Genomic DNA, 17,674 nt, shown 5'->3' with positions numbered 1-17,674 from the left:
CCCTTACCTATACATAACCTTATGCCTACTATACCCAATGAAACCACTACTATTCCTACTGTAAATCCACACACAGCCACTAACACTAACATCAAACCCACCCTGCCAAACCACAATATAACACACCCAAAAACAACTATCCAACATGCAAAGACTTTGGTACACCACCTTCAGAGAAAACAACCAGATCAACCACCAACATTTTCACTTTCCATGCTTGATAATGAGCGGAACACCTCATCCACAACCTACAACACCGCTGATATACACCTCCCAAATGCCACCACTAGAATATCCACTCCAGTCATGGTTATAGATAGGGCTACAGGGATATTCTATAATATTTACAATAGAACTAAACAATCAGGAAATAATTTTACTAGTCCATAACCCAACTCATCTAGTGGAGATTATCACAGAAGGGATGAGACTAGGGATGGAGGCAGTGGCTCAGACACAGTGGTCCAACATTCACATACCACTAATATTGGACCAAACTAGGCCTTCATCATCAACACAGTCACTATGGGCAAAACCAACAACTCCTCCACTATACAATTTCCATCAAATGATGGGGACTCTCCCATTCTACCCACAACACCACACGGGGATGATCTATGCCCCGTGGTTCCAACACATGAATTCCTTCTCACCACCACAAATGAGTCTGTCTCCAACGAGTATCCAGGAGCCAATGTCACCATTCCTGAGTCCTCCAATAACTCCACCTACGTCGTCCAACAAACTACGAGAGCAAACAAGGTTAGAGTTAGCACAAATTATGAAGGAAATGAGGGAAACATGAACAAAGTTCATCTGGCTAAAGGACTTCTATCCCAACAACCTCAAAGAGCAGTACGCAAAAAATTTCATACTGAAATGCCCTCCAGAACTCACAATATGCAATGTAAACTTCAGGCAAAATCAAAATCAGCAGGAGGGGAAGTATTCCATGGTAATAATCCCATCCCTGAGGCAGAACCCTCTAAGACAACAGAACACTCAGGCTCCATCGGGAGCAACGAGTGATATTGCTGATCTAGATGGACCTACAAAACCATAACCTATCATGAATTTAATCGTCTGGAATTGTAGAGGTTCGAACAATGCAGAATTTAGAAGACAATTCAGATCACTTTTGGATAATTATAGACCTGTCTTAGTTGCACTACTGAAGGCACGCATACATGATCACACGGTTTTAAAAATAATTTTAACTTCTCACATCTGGCACAAGTTGAGGCACAAGGAATGTCAGGTGGTATAGTATTACTGTGAAATGCAGATATGGTAACTGTGGAGGATCTTACAATGACTACACAGGAGGTGCACTGCATGGTACATGTATGGCCTAACCCTATTAAGTGGTTGTTTTCTTCAATTTATACAAATAACTCAACTTCATTACGTAATATACTGTGGCAAAACTTAAAATATATCCACGATTCATATAAGGGTCCTTGGTTAGTTGGGGGGGGGGGGGGAACTTTAATGAGGTTATTCGAGATAATGAAAATTTTGGTGGAAACCCCATCAATAACACAAGGGTGGATTATCACGACCCTAAAATCGACCCAGTCGTGATGGTTCCTATTGTGAAACTAGGCCAGCCGACACAATTCCCAAATTAAACTATTATTCTATAAAAGTCATTTTAAGCCATTAATGAACAAGAAATCTCATAATATGGGTCTAAATAACCAGTGCGAAAGCATAACACAAGCCCGACATCAAGGTGTCACATGTCATGATCATCTACTACAACTGTCTGACAACCTCAAGACCAACATGGTCGGAAAAATCATAGAATACACTAAGGGAGAATAAGAAGAGAGAAAATCAGGACTGCGATCGCCAAGCAGCTACCTTACTAACTCCGATGAACCTACTAACGATCTCAGAAATACCTGAATCTGCACACAAGGTGTAGGGAGTAATGTGAGTATGCCAACTCAGTAAGTAATAAAAATAAATAAAGGTTGAGCAGTAGGAAAAGATAAATCCACCTCATGATAAACTCAATAAGCACAACAAGCTTTCATATCAGAATACGAGTCAATCGTCTCATTTAAAATCCAGCTTTTGGTAAAAATCATTTGAAGATGCTTTCCAACAGTTTCAATAGAGGTTCAATACAGTTTATAGTAAAAGTAATGAAAATCATAACCGGCCCCTCGGGCAAAACATAGTTCGTATACAGCCCCTCGGGCTAACATAAATCATATACATCTCATACCATAAAAATCTCAGTGGAAATAACGAAGCCAAATCAGTGATTAAATTCCGAACATCTCATAAAAACTCCAGTTTCAATGAAAGTTGTTTAAAAGTATTTTTTCAACATTTTCAATAGAGGCTCAGTATAAAGAGGAGTGAAAACAGTAATTTCATGAAAACAAGCCCCTCGGGAAAGCATCAAGCCACTCAGTCACTCATGACTCAACTCTCAGCAATCAACACTCACACTTAGCACTCACGCTCAATAGGTAAATTATCATAACCACTGCGGCGTGCAACCCGATCTATATATCGTTGCGGCGTGTAGCCCGATCCATATATAGTCGACTGCGCTCACTGGGGGTGTGCAGACTCCGGAGGGGCTCTTACAGCCCAAGCGCTATATCGCTGCGGCATGCAGCCGGATCTAACATATTGCTGCGGCGTGCAGCCTGATCCATATATCGCTGCGGCGTGCATCCCGATCCATATATCGCTATGGTGTGCAGCCCGATCCATATACATACATACATGCATACATATATACATACATACATACATATAACAACATATATACATACATACATGCATATATATATATATATATATATATATATATATATATATATATATATATATATATATATCATTGCGGCGTGCAGCCCGATCCATAAATATATAATCCTCACAACCAGGCCATCGACCTCTCTCAGTCATCAATCTCACAATCAGGCCCTCGGCCTCTCTCAGTCATCAACCTTATAATCAGGCCCTCGGCCTCTCCCAGCAATCAACCTCACAAGCCACTCGAACTATCAGTAAAATAGGGCGTTCAACCCAAAATATCATTTATAGCATCAAAACTGGGTAAATAAGGTTGAGTTATGAAATCAGTAAAACACAACATGAGTTATGAAATCAGTAAAACACAACATGACTGAGTACAAATATTAAGTCAAAACAGTGAAGAATAGTAGTAAAAGCCCCTAAGGGTCCAAACAGTTGGCACGAGGCCCAAATATGACATTCATCTCAAAACATAATAATACTTTCCAAAACACAATAGTATCCAATAGTTTTCAATGAAATACACGACTTAATAGTCATACGGAATGGACCAAGTCACAATCCCAACGTTGCACGCCACCACGCTCGTCATCTAGCATGTGCGTCACCTCAAAGTAGTGAAACGATGTAAAATATGGGGTTTCATACACTCAGGACAAGATTTACAATCATTAATTACCTCAAACCGGTCCAACCTCTAGCCTGTGATGCCCTTGCCTCTTGACTCGGCCTCCAAATGCGCCAAATCTAACCAAAATCAGTATATTATCATCAATATACGCTAAAGGAATAAATCCCAAGCGAAAATAATCAAATTAACTCAAAAATCCCGAAATGAGCTCAAACCCGACCCCGGACCCACGTTTCGGAATCCGATAAAAATTACAAAACTGGAAAACCATTCGCTCATGAGTCTACCCATATCAAATTCACCAAAATCCGACATCAAATGGCTATCCAAATCCCAGAAATCAACTCTCCAAATTTTCTTCCATTTTTCCCAATTTTCACCCCAAATTCCTAAATTAAATTATAATAATTAAGACATAATCATAGGATTTAACCAAATTTGAGTGAAGAACACTTACCCCAATCAATCCTTTGAAAATTCCTTCAAAACTCGCCTCAATCTGAGCTCCACAGCTCCAAAAATGCAAAATTGGCCGAAACCCTCGAAATAAAGTACTTTATAATCTACCCAGATATTTACCCTATGCTATCGTGGACAAACTAATGCTATAGTGAAGCACAAAATTTTCCATCCCTTCTTTTACCCTATGCGATCGCGGTCATTCCTCCGCGATCGCGTAGAATAAATATTTCCAACAGCCTTCTCCAACTCTTCCGGACAGCCTCTAGTATAATGGTCATAACTTTTTGTACGAAACTCCAAATTACAATTGGTTTAACTTTCTGAAAACTAGACATCAAGGGATACAACTTGCTATTAGATCATCTTCAAATTCCTTATAGATTGGAAGATATAAGCTTCCAAAGTCGGGTCAGTGCAACAAAGATTTTACTCTATGCGATCGCGGGAAGACTTACGCAATCGCATAGCACAACTCCATTTTTCCAAATTTTCTCTATGCTAACGCGGCCAGATCTATGGTAACGCACTGTACACTTGTGAAGCCAAAAAGCAGCAACTAGAAATGGCCTAGAAATGGTCCGAAATCAACCCGAAACTCTCCCGAGCCCCTCGGGACCCCGCCCGAACATACCAACAAGTCTCGATACATATCACAGACTTAGTGGAGGCCTCAAATCACATCAAACAACGCTAAAAACACGAATCATACCTCAATTCAAACTCAATGAACTTTGAAACTTTAACTTCCACAACCGATGCCGAAACCTATCAAATTACGTCCGATTGACCTCAAATTTTGCAAACAAGTCACATTTGACATTACGGACCTGCTCCAACTTCTGAAATCAGAATCTGACCCTGATATCAAAAAGTCCACTCCCGGTCAAACTTTCCAAATTCCCACTTTTGCCATTTCAAGCCAAATTCTACTATAGACCTCCAAATCACAATCCAGACGCGCTCCTAAGTCCAAAATCACCCAACAGAGCTAACAAAATCATAAAAATCCAAATCCGAGATCGAATACTAAAAAGTCAAAACTTTGTCAAACCTTTCAAATTTAAAGCTTCAAACTTAGAATTGTTATTCCAAATCTATTCTGATTGTCATGAAAACCAAAACCGACAATTTATATAAGTCATAATACATCACACGAGGCTAGTCATGCCCGAGAACTGGCAAACGAAGTGCAAATGCTCAAAACGACCGGTTGGGTCGTTACATCCCCCCCACTTAAACATACGTTCGTCCTCGAACATGCCCAGTGTTAATCCGAAAACCATGAAATCGATGTGTAACCTTACCATGAACATACTCGAGGGTGATTCCACGTCACCCTATCCCATATAGGTCCGATAACACATCATAACTGAAATTTCACAATCCAACCAAGCTCATGAATCTTAGAACCAAATTTCCATTTCCGAACTTATCTATAATATCAGAATCTCTCATCTATACGCTGGATAAGTCCGAACAAGCTATAACAAACCATATCTGTAACCCTAGATGCAATTACATGATATACCACATAACTCAATCACTCGTAGCGATAACTTCAACTCACGGTAGCTGCACACAACAACCGAATACCGATAATAAACCTCTTATCAATAAACTCTCATTACGACCCTTTCGTATACTGCCAATGATGAAAGAAACACACAAAAAATCATAACCATCCCTCAGATCAACCATTCATGAAGCTCCCTCTCCTTTGGTAAGGACCATAGTAAATTTCTAAGCCGAATCACCATATTATCCTTCCAACATGCTGAAATTGAATCCGATAGTATTCATTCTAGATCCCAATGACCTCATCTCATCCAATACGACAACTCCAACGACATGACACATCGATACAATCTAAATCCACAACCCGTGTGACCCACACACCAATAAGCAACAATCCAAATGTACTCAAATCACGGGAATAAAGTGACTCAAATGATAGAGTTGTACCGCATGCTTACCAGTACCACCACCACACAATGTTGAGAGCCCATCACACATCATAGAACCAGAACACACGAATCTAACCTGAAGGTTCATACCTCTTCCTAACTTTTTTGCAATGCGCGACCCTGTCCAAACACTGGTCCACATGAAACACCTCAAGTCACTATGCTCAAAATCAACAACCACCGCAAAATTGATGTCTAGTACCAAGAGTGAATCACCATAACCACGGAGAGGTAAATGATGCAATGTCATACCAGTACGAAAGAACATACCCAATGCACAATCAATAATGCAACACCCAGTTACCCATCTCACTCAAATACCGCTATAAAGCCCAAATAGAACCATATCATTTGTGCATATAATCAATTAATCAAAATCCCACGTAGCGTACACAAGTAACTCACAAATAATCTCGAAACACAAATAAGCTTAACAAAAACCAAATGGCACCTCTCTCAACAATAGCAGTTCGGAGTCGACATATCCGACTCGATGTAGAACACACATCCATATTGGCCTACCAATGAACCCCAAATCAACTCTGGTCACCACAATAGATAAATAACTCTCCGAAAGTTCACAATGACTGAATCATAGCACATACTATGATCTGACTAGCTTGCCCACATCTTCACAGTCCACAACCACGAAATAACCTGTTTATGAAAACTCCATTGTCCAAATCCATAAAGCACATGAATCACCATATCTGATCCCAACTCCACCGCCCGAATATCTAACACATCCCTAATACTCGATCATCCTATGAGGGGTACTTCTAAAATTCTTCTGTGCCATTGAGAAAACCTTGAATATCAACATTCAATCAGACAAGATAGTGCTGCAATACCAATGGAGTATCCATAACTCAAACACATCGTCCTTTCTCAAATGTATACCTTCATCAACTCACACCAATCAGTGATCTCATTTATCTAGTCATTTGAATCTGTCCATGCTGCCTAAGAATTTATGACCTTCCTTTCAAAACTGAACTGTAACCTTACACATGCAAATCTCAACCCCATACAACATACCGCATATACTATACCATCCTATGATAAATATGAGAACTACATAATCCACTCCGAGCTACAAGCAACTACGTACTCAACCAGCCAAGAACTTTTTCATTTGATCCTATCTAGGAGAAAATCACTATACATCCCATGTTCCTCATGGCAGTAGAAAATATACATCTCTAATAGTGGTAGAAATCATCAAGAACTCTACGAATCCCCTTTGCACAAAATCGAACCATCAGGACTGACTCCTTCTAACTCAACCAAGCTACACAAGCCGTCAAAACCTAAGAGCATTTCCACAAAACATCTGTAGAAACCCACCGCTTCATAAGCACCCAAGAACCAATCATATCCATTACCATGTCGATCCAGCCTACTACTAAGTTGTCCTAATTCTCTGAGTTCCTTCAGAATTACATTCAAATTGATATGTTTCCTTGCTAGTACACCACTATCCTTAATTAAAACTTACCCCACGGACTTTAGCATAAGACCACACATTTCTAAAGCTCATAAATTGTTGTATTCTTCTGAAGCACCCCCAAAAGTACCACAACCGAGATACCTTCTATGAAGAGAGCCTCTGTGAATCTAAAGCCATTACCTTCGCCTTCCTGATACTGGTATGTAGAATCAATAATAATGCAGAAATGCCACAAGTCTTGTCATCCTCCAATGTAAACCTTAGTTTCTAGCCAAATACACAACCTGAAAATCTCCAATTATTACATGTAAAATCTTGAACCCATTAGAACAATTCTTGAGAGCCATCCACTCTGCTCAAACCTCAATTAGACTGATCAATTGGACCGGACGACCTGTGCCTCCATTAGCACTCCAACACCGCAGAAAGTAACCCCACCTTAATGCAACCAAATAAATTCCTGCTCCATGTACATTACATCCTTCACCAATACAACTCAATTCATTCTATAAATTCTTATACGCCCATAAAGCATAACACAACCCCTATCCAAAATTTCCTTTATTCGGGTCATCCTCGATCTCAATCTCTGTAAGCCATAACTGATTCACCCCTATACCCCAAATTGGAACCAACATAGCACATAACCGTGCAATCAACTGATCAATAGCAGACTCCCCCACTTGGCTCAAAGCCATAGATCAAAACACACAATAACTCATAATGCATATACTCTATTACTGCCATAATACCATAGCGAGATTAAACTCAATCCTTCATAAGCTCGTGCAACACAGACCATCTAGTACTTCAAATCTTCTACAAATCTCGCATGCACCCTCGTAACAGTCAAGCCCACTCTCTTAAGTGACCCAAATTCAAATTGCAACATGTATATTTCACTAGTAAAAGAGGTCTTCCAACAAACAATATAAGGATCACACAAACTTCAGAACACTATGCAGGAGATAACCCACCTGTTTCACCTTAAACTAACATCTCTTTATACCCTTCGTCATAAACATCACGCAGTCACTTAATCTTCCTAAGTCTGAACTCATATCATAACGTGAAATCTAATTCACTTCCCAACTAGGCAACATGAAAAGATCCTTCAACACACCCATAACTCGGGGCTATACATCAAATCACGATGGAAATCAAGCACCAGATAGTTCTTGCTACCCCCAAGCAGACCCTTTTTGTCTCATTCAATTCATATGAACACATCTCGCAGTCACATCGTACTCATCACATAGCTATCCAGTCATCACTTCCCTTAATAGGGACACTATCGAACATATAAATCCAGATGCACGTGCTCGGTGCTCAAGCTACAGGAAAAACCCAGCCTCAAGTCCTCCAGACTGGCCCAACATCAACGCACAGAAGTCACATCTTGACCCTTGATCAGAGAATCACAAGTCGTCGATGCATAGTTGATACGGAGCGCTCATGCGTGCATACAAACATGTGGAAGGAATTTTAAGGGTTATATTTCAAGCTGAATCAATGTCGCATGATGAGAATTCAAGAATGTGGGATTTAAAGATTTTATAGCCTCTCGAAGATAAGTACAGATGTCTTTGTACTGATCCACGAGACTCTACTAAACCTGCTCATGACTCGTGAGACCTATGTAACCTAGTCTTTGATACCAACTTGTCACGATCCTAAAATTGACTCGGTCGTGATGGCGCATGTTGTGAAACTAGGCCAGCCGACACAATTTTCATACTAAACCATTATTCTATAAAAGTCATTTTAAGTCCTTAATTAACAAGAAATCTCATAATATTGGTCTAAATAACCAGTGCAGAAACATAACACAAGCCCGACATCAGGGTGTCACAAGTCATGAGCATCTACTACAACTGTTTGATAACCTCAAGACCAACATGGTCGAAAAAATCACAAAATACACTAAGGGAGAATAAGAAGGGAGAAAATCAGGGCTGCGATCGCCAAGAATCTACCTTGGGGGAGTTGATAACTAGGGAATATGATGCATTTTACACTCCTTCTTGCATAAGTTTTGGTTAGAAATGTGTACAAAATAGTCCCAAAGGCTCACAAGTTGTGCTTGATCGCAGGTTTGATCAACAAGGTGTCAAAAACCAGCTCAAAAAGGAGTAAAACTTGCACAAGTACCAAGACAAGACAAAGCTCAGTCAAACAGGGCCAGTGCGGCCGCACACCATTCTGTGCGGTCCGCACAAGTGAAGTTCAGAGAGGTTGCTTTTCAGGCCAGCAGGTAATACGACCGCAAAGGGTTTGGTGCAGTCCACATGGAGTTCACCGCGGCCGCACTCGATTTCATGCGGTCTGCGGAGCCAAGGTTCAGAGAGGTGGTGTAGCTTAATGCGGTCTGCGGTCCTTTTTGTGCGGACTGCAATAGAAGCCACCGCGGCTGCACTCGATTTTGTGCGGTCCGCATTGCCCAAGTTCAGAGAGCTAATTATTCAAGCCCAGAGCCTTTGTGTGGCCGCACTCAATTTTTTGCGGTCCGCACTAGCCCCGCAGGGGTATTTTTGTCTAAGATTTTCAGCCTAGTATAAATAGATTCTTTTCCCATTTTTAGGTCATCAAATAGTTTTTTACTGAGAGCTGCGCTCGTGACTTCGTTCCTTTTACTTATTTTGAGTAATTTTAGCTTAATTTCAACATTGAATATTCAAGTTTAATTTAGCAATTAATTATTATGAGTTTTTCTTCATCTATTTCTTTGTTTTCTTCTCTAATTATGAGTCGCTAGACCCATTAGCTAGGGTTGTGGCTCAACCCTAGTGTGGGTAATTGATGGGTCTTGTGTTTTCATGCTTGATTTCCTATGGGTGTTTGATATTTGGGCTAATTTAGGGTTTTAATTGTGAATTAGTGGTTGAAAACACTAGTTTATGCCTAGTAGATTTTGGCTCTTCTTGAGAAAGGGAGCCTAAGTCCATGAAATTAGTCCAACAAGGAATTAGAGCGTACTCAAGAGATTGATAGCCCCAATTAAAGGGTTAAACCTAGAGATAGTAATACCTGACTTGAACCTTGATTGTTTGCAGAGAAAGTCAATTCAGGCAAAATTACTCGAACTACCGAGAGGTGTAGAGTGAGTAGAATCGTGAAATGGTTATATCACACTCCCCAAATGTGACAATCTAGCTTTAGATTCAAGAATCCGTTAATTGACCACCTAGGTGAAAGTCACTACCCTAGTGCTTTGTAATCACTTGAACAACTCACAATAGTTTAACTTTAGCTTTATTTAGTTTAATTGAGCATTGTAGTTTTATAACATTAGAATTATAAATCAAACCAAAAATGTGTAGAAGTGCAATTAAGAGCAAATACGCAACTATCATCTAGATAGACACTCAACTCCAATATCTAGCTCCCTGTGGAAATTGATCCCGACCTTAATCGGGTAAAAGTAGTTTTGACCTCTCTCGCTACTCAATAGTAGTGCAGTGTTGGCCTCGATCACTTTTTGGCACCTTTGCCGGGGAGCTAACGGTTTTGGCTATCTATCTAAATAGTTTTGTGTATTGTTCTTCTTTCCTTCTGTGTTACTAATTTGTTTGTGTCACAACTTCAGGTACAAAATAGCAGCAAATGCTAATGACCCTCTTGGAAATGTGATTGCGGGGGAGGAGGTAGATGATCTTGTAGATGATGAGGTGCCTCTTGTACCTCAAGGACAACGTAGAGGTCGCCAGGCCAATGCTAATGCCAATGACAATATTCCAGACCCTCCTCCGCCACCTCCATGAGTGGCTCCGAGAGTGATTCCGAACCAATGCTATGCAAGAGCAATTGTCCCACCCCGGATCTAGACGGGCAATTTTTAAATAACCAATGTGATGCTGACATTGCTGGAGCAGCGTGTGTATTTCACGGGCACTGCAAATCAAAATGCTTACAAACATCTCAAGGGGTTCGTGGATACCTGTTGGGGGAGCAAGCAAACTAATGTGTTCGAGGATGCTCTTCGGTTGAGACTCTTCCCATTCTCACTTAGAGGGAAGGCTTTGGATTAGCTTGAGTGACTTCCCAACCATTCCATCACTACTTGGGATAAGTTGTCGGATAAGTTCATTGCAAAAGTTTTCTTGCCGGGGCATATGGCTGCATTGAGAGATGAGATCTTGGCATTTAAGCAATAGCCCACGGAACCTTTGCATGAGATTTGGGAGCGTTATAGAACAATGGTGAAGGAATGCCCCAACAATGATATGACCAAGACGATGATCCAACAGACCTTCTACCGGGGCATTAATACAACAAACCAATGCATAGTGAACCAACTTTCTAGGGGCAACTTTATGAAGCTGTGTTATGATGAGGCTTGTGACATTCTTGATGAGATGGCTGACACTTCTTCTGCTTGGCAAAGTAGAACCATTGTGCCCCAGGGTGACCCCACGGTTACTCATTTGCACAAGGAGTTACATGATCATGGGTAGACTATAGCTTAGTTGACAACTACTATGAACCAATTAGCAAAGGCACAGTTGCAACAAGTTCAAAATCCTCGCCAAGTGAATACCATGGAGGGTGTCAACATGCTTGCCAACAAAAAAAGACAAAGAGGTCAACAGAACCAAGGGAGTTCGGAGCAATTTCACAATGATTGTGGTGGATTTCAAGATGATGTTTTTGATGGGCAAAATGAAGAGGTGCAATACGTGAATAATTATCAAGGCCAACAGGGCAATTCTTCCAACCAACAACAATGGAGACCCCAAGGCAATTGGGGCAATCAACAACAACAAGGCAATGGTAATTGGGGGAACAACAATCAAAACAACAACTGGGATAATCAATACAACAATCAAAACAATCAAGGAAATTGGAATGGTAATAACAACAATTGGGGTGGTAACAATAATCAAGGTGAATGGAACAATGGCAACCAAGGAAACCGGGGGCAAGGCTTTCAAAGGCCCCCAATGTACCAACAACCGAACAATCCACCCCCATTTCCATCCCAAGGTCCTAGTACTTCTAGCAATGATATGGGTAGAATTGAAATGATGTTCAAACAAATGATGAAAAAGAGTACGGATTCCGATGCTCAGTTGTCTTCTCACAATACTTCAATTCGGAATTCGGAGGTTCAGTTGGGCCAAATCTCACAGTCCTTGAATACTCGCCCTAAATATGCTCTACCAAGTGATACGGTAGTGAACCCGAAGGGTGGAAACAATCATGTTATGGAGGTAACTACAAGGAGTGGACGAGGTGGTGATATGAATGCCTCCAAGCAAAAACAAAATTTGAGTGATGATGTTGAGTTGTAAGAAGATGAAGTTCCTTTGGTGGTTGAAAATGTGATTGATGAGAACGTGAATGAAGAAGTGAGGATTGATATTCAAGATGCCGAGGTGGAAACTCAAAATGATGTGAACCCATCTAGGGAACACGTAATAGACATGTCAGAGTTAGTTGTGCCTAAAGCCAAGGCTCATTTGCCAAGGCCACCTCCACCTTATCCTCAATGGCTTGCAAAACAGAAAAATGAGAATCAGTTTAAAAAGTTCATTGACATGATGAAGAGCTTATCCATTAATGTGCCTTTGGTGGAGTCTCTTGAAAAAATGCCGGGCTATGCTAAATTCATGAAGGACTTGGTAACAAAGAAGCAGTCTATGGATTGTGAAACTATAAAGATGACTTACAAAGTTAGTGCAATAGTGCATTCAATGGCCCCGAATCTTGAAGATCCCAGTGCTTTCACTATTCCTTGCACAATTGGGAGTGCTGATTTTGCTAAGGCTCTATGTGATTTGGGGGCTAGTATCAATTTAATGCCCTACTCAGTTTTCAAAACTTTGGGTATTGGGCAACCTACACCGACTTCCATGAGATTGCAAATGGCGGATAGAACAATGAAGAGACCATTGGGTATTATTGATGATGTGCTTATCCGGGTCGACAAATTTATCTTTCCAGCTGACTTTGTGATCTTGGATTGTGAGGTGGATTATGAAGTTCCTATCATATTGGGGAGACCTTTCCTTGCTACGGGGAAGGCCTTAGTTGATGTGGAAGTAGGGGAACTCACCTTCCGGGTGGGTGATGAAAAAGTGGTCTTTTATGTGTGCAAGTCTATGAAGCAGCCCAACAGCTCCGAGGTGTGCTCTTTTGTGGAACTTGTCACGGCAGTGATAGTTGATGATACCAGTGCAATGATCAATGTAGAGGACCCGTTGGAGGCCGTATTGTTGAATCTTGATGTCAATGATGATGAGGGCAGAGTGGAGTGCATGAATGCTTTACATGGGATGTGCTCTAACTCTTATGAGCCGAGGAAACTATATTTGGACCTTGAAAATAGGAAGACTCCACCAACAAAACCTTCAGTTGAGGAGCCTCCGGTGTTGGAGTTGAAACCACTGCCTCCACACCTCAGGTATGAAATCTTAGGCCCTAGTTCTACTTTGGCAGTTATTATTTCCTCTTGTCTTACTAATACGTAGGTTGATGCCACATTGGCAGTGCTTCAAAAGCGGAAAAAGGCAATTGATGGACTTTAATTGATATTCAGGGGATAAGCCCCACATTCTATATACACAAGATTATTCTGGAAGATGATGAAAAGCCCTCCTTGGAACATCAAAGGAGGTTGAACGAGGCAATGCAAGAAGTTGTGAAAAAGGAGGTGATCGAGTGGTTGGATGCCAGGGTTGTGTACCCCATCACTGATAGCTCTCGGACTTAGCTGGTGCAATGTGTACCGAAAAAGGGTGGCATGACCTTGGTTGCAAATTCACAAAATGAGATGATTTCTACCAAAACCGTCACCGGTTGGAGGGTATGCATGGACTACCGCAAGTTGAATAAAGTGACCTGCAAGGATCACTTTCCATTGCCTTTTCTTGATCAGATGTTAGAAACTTGCTGGGCGTGCCTTCTACTATTTCTTGGATGGATATTATAGGTACAACCAAATCTTTATTGCTTTGGAAGATCAGGAGAAGACCACATTCACTTGTCCATATGGAACCTTTGCCTTTTCTCGGATGCCTTTTAGGTTGTGTAATGCACCTGCTACATTTCAGCAGTGTATGATAGTCATTTCCACCGATATGGTGGAAGACATTTTGGAGGTGTTCATGGACGACTTTAGTGTTGTGGTTGATTCATTTGATGATTGCTTGAAAAATCTTGATAGTCTTGGCCCGTTGTGAAGAAAACAATCTTGTTCTCAATTGGGAGAAATTCCACTTTATGGTGGGAGAGGGCATAGTTGTTGGGCATAAAATTTCAAAGCATGTTATTGAGGTACATAAAGAAAAAATTGATGTGATTTCAAGGCTCCCTCCCCCTACCTCTGTCAAGGGAGTTATAAGTTTTCTTGGGAATGCGGGGTTTTACCAGAGATTTATCAAAGACTTTTCAAAGGTAGTAAATCCCTTATGCAAGTTATTGGAAAAAGATGCCAAGTTCGTGTTTGATGAAAACTGTATGCAAGCCTTTGAACTTCTCAAGCATAAGTTGACCACCACTCCTATCATTACCGCACTTAATTGGAGCTTTCCCTTTGAGCTCATGTGTGATGCAAGCGATGTTGCGTTTGGGGCGGTTTTGGGTCAAAGAGTGAACAAAATGTTTCATCTAGTGTACTATGCAAGCAAGACAATGAATGATGCTCAAGTGAACTACATGGTGACCAAGAAAGAACTTTTGGCTATTTTGCTTGCAATGGAAAATTTTTGGCCGTATCTTATGGGTGCCAAGGTCATAGTCCATACCAATCATGCCACACTCCGTACTTGATGACGAAGAAATATTCCAAAGCTAGACTGATGTGATGGGTCTTATTACTTCAAGAGTTTGATTTGGAGATTGTGGAACGGAAAGGTAGTGAAAAATAAGTGGTAGACCACTTGTCCCGCTTGGAGGAGGAGGGAAAACCTCGTGATGGCCTAGAGATCAATGATTTATTTCCCGATGAACAACTCCTTTTGGTGGCAATGAATGATATGCCATGGTTTGCGGACATTGCTAATTTTCTTGTGACTGGTATAATCTCGTGTGAGCTCTCTTCTAACCAAAGGAAGAAGCTCAAACAGGATAGTTTGGATTTCTATTGGGATGAGCCGTACTTGTTCAAGATTTGCACGGATGGTGTTATCCGAAGGTGTCCCGGAGGAAGAGCAATTGAGTGTCTTGGAGGCCTTTCATTCCTCTCCCTATGGTGGCCATCATGGCAGGGCGAGGACGGCTTCCAAAGTTCTTAGTTGTGGGTTTTATTGGCCAACTTTGTACAAAGATGCAAGTGAACTAGTGAAGAGGTGTGACTAATATCAAAGAGCAGGTGGAATTTCGAAGAAAGATGAGATGCCTCTCAATACCATTCTTGAGGTTGATATTTTTGATGTATGGGCCATTGATTTTATGGTCCCATTTGTTAGCTCGTGTAGAAACACATACATTCTTGTGGTGGTGGACTATGTTTCAAAGTGGGTTGAAGTCATGGCTTTGCCCAACAATGAGGCCCAAAGTGTTGTTGCATTTCTCAAGAAGAGCATTTTTACAAGGTTTGGTACTCCTCGTGCAATCATAAGTGATGGGGGATCTCATTTTTGCAATAGAGCTTTTGACACTTTGCTTGCAAAGTATGGTGTCAACCACAAAGTTTCTGCTCCCTATCATCCTCAAGCAAGTGGTCAAGTTGAAGTCTCCAATAGGGAAATCAAAAGTATCTTGTCAAAGATGGTCAATGAAAATAGGACCGATTGGTCAAAGAAGTTGGATGACGCTCTATGGGCTTATAGGACTGCTTTCAATACTTTGATTGGTTTGTCTCTATATCGGTTGGTGTTTGGGAAAGCTTGCCATCTACCAGTTGAGTTAGAGCACAAGGCCATGTATGCTTTGAGGAAGTTATATCTTGAATGGGATGTGGAGCAGCTTAATGAACTTGATGAATTCTGATTCCATGCCTACTCCAGTTCGTCCTTGTACAAGGACAAGATGAAGTACCTTCATGATAAATATGCTCGTATCAAGGAGTTCAAAGTGGGTGATTTAGTTCTCTTGTTCAACTCTTGGTTACGTCTGTTTCAGGGAAAGCTTAAGTCAAAATGGAGTGGACCTTTTGAAATGGTGTTTGTGACCCCGTTTGGTGCACTTGATTTGAAGAACAAAAATGGGGAAGTTTTTAGAGTAAATGGGCATAGGGTCAAGCACTACTTGGGAAAAATTGATGACAGCCACGTGGTGGCACTTCTTCATCTCAAATGATTTGATGGTAACCTAAGTCGTGCCGCGATGTTAAATCAGGGGCTTCTTGGGAGGCAACCCATGTATTTTTCTTTTTGTTTTCCTTTGATTTTCATTGTAGTATAGGATTTATTTTTGGAGTAACTGGTTGTGAGATGCTCTAGGATTGTGCTGATGCAGTGCAGGAAAAAAATTGGAAAATGACTACTCTATGAAGATTGCCAATGTGGACCGCACTACCATTTTGTGTGGCCGCAAAGACCTCAGTGCGGGGGAAAGAAATCAATGCGGACCGCACTGATGAATGAACAAAAGTGGAGGTTCTCTGAAGTTTACCACCGCGGCCGCATTGCATTTTTTGCGGTCAGCGGTGGTCCATTGTGGCCGTAGTGCATTTTTTGCGGACCGTAGTGGTTGCCTTGTCTGAGTCCTATGATTTTGAGCAATGCGGACTGCAGTGCCATTTTGTGTGGTTCGCAGTGGGTAGTTGAGATGGGCCCCAGAACCTTTTTCTATAAATAGGACCTGAGGCCCTACTTTTGAACTTTTCGAACTCTTTACTCTCAAAACTAAGAAAATTCACTGTTCATCTCCCTTCTTGCTCGTAATTAACTGCTAAGATTCGTTTATCTTCAGTACTTCTCTCATCTGGTAAATCTAACCTTTTCTTAATTGCTTAATTTTTTTATTTTCTTTTACTTTTTCTTGTTCTTCTTCGTAGCCTTTCTGTATCTCTTCCAGTAATGTAGCTTAGGTTAGTTAATTCTTGTTTAAAGTTAGATTAGGTAGTTAAAACATTGTGCAAACACTTAGAGACTCTTCATTAGGTGAAAAATTGGACTTAATTTAAACATATCATGAACCCTAGGTTGGTTATGCTAATTAGTACTCAGTGCGGACCGCAGTGGAATTTAGTGCGGTCCACGGTGTCCCTGTGCAGTCCGCAATGGTATTTTCTGCGGACCGCATTGATAAAGTCCTGTAAGCTGAACAATGGAGGACCGCGGTCGCATTGCATTTTGTGCGGTCTGTGGTGCCTCAATGCAGACCGCAATGGCATTTTGTGTGGTATGCGACACTTATTCAGAGAGTGGATAGTCTGAACCCCACCTCCGTGCGGACCGCGGTGCCATTTTTTGCAGTCCACAATGGCCTCTTTACGGC

The 17,674-nt window shown here is 41.2% G+C and overlaps 1 long non-coding RNA gene across 1 annotated transcript in view; it reads right to left on the bottom strand.

Annotated features, from left to right (window-relative positions):
* Window positions 1–1,407: 1,407 nt before the first annotated feature.
* LOC142164731 (uncharacterized) overlaps window positions 1,408–17,674 on the bottom strand; it is a 32,825-nt gene continuing 16,558 nt past the window's right edge. The window contains exons 2-3 of the long non-coding RNA XR_012695687.1: window positions 3,464–3,531; window positions 1,408–1,913 (exon numbers count right to left, since the gene is read on the bottom strand). This is a non-coding gene — a long non-coding RNA (uncharacterized LOC142164731). The remainder of the gene's footprint in view (window positions 1,914–3,463; window positions 3,532–17,674) is intronic.

Source organism: Nicotiana tabacum, chromosome 10 (assembly GCF_000715075.1).
Source record: "Nicotiana tabacum cultivar K326 chromosome 10, ASM71507v2, whole genome shotgun sequence".
Lineage (NCBI taxonomy): Eukaryota > Viridiplantae > Streptophyta > Magnoliopsida > Solanales > Solanaceae > Nicotiana > Nicotiana tabacum.
Note: the sequence above shows the minus strand (reverse complement) of the source record. Positions and strands in the feature narration are given on the sequence as shown.